Source organism: Myotis davidii, unplaced genomic scaffold (genome assembly GCF_000327345.1).
Source record: "Myotis davidii unplaced genomic scaffold, ASM32734v1 scaffold242, whole genome shotgun sequence".
In the NCBI taxonomy this organism is placed as follows: domain Eukaryota; kingdom Metazoa; phylum Chordata; class Mammalia; order Chiroptera; family Vespertilionidae; genus Myotis; species Myotis davidii.
The window spans coordinates 2111543-2111942 of record NW_006295821.1 but is presented as its reverse complement, the minus strand read 5'-3'; positions in this window follow the sequence as shown (position 1 = coordinate 2111942).

Sequence of the window (400 nt, the reverse complement as noted above, 5' to 3'; positions counted from 1 at the left end):
GGGGGGGTGGCACTACCATGCCATGCCAATTTGTTATCTGTGACACATCTACTGTAGGAATGAATGAAGCAGAGTGAAATCCTGAGTTTTCTGGTATTTTTTCCTGCTTCTGATGGGAGGTCTTTAAATCACAGCGTTTAACAATTTTTATGTATTTCATATCCCACCAAATAGGGACATGTGGAGATCTGCCAAGTTTAAACAGCTTATCTTTCAAATTCCTTTTCACATTCCAGATGCTGTGCAAAATGTCAAAATAGTTTTGTGGTGATATTACTGCCCCAATTTTCTCTCTGGTGGTAGCACTTCTTCAGGGAATCTTTTTGAATAAGTATCCATCCAACTAAAGAAATATAGGAGACAAAGAAATATATATTAGGGCTACTTGAGCAGAAATTAA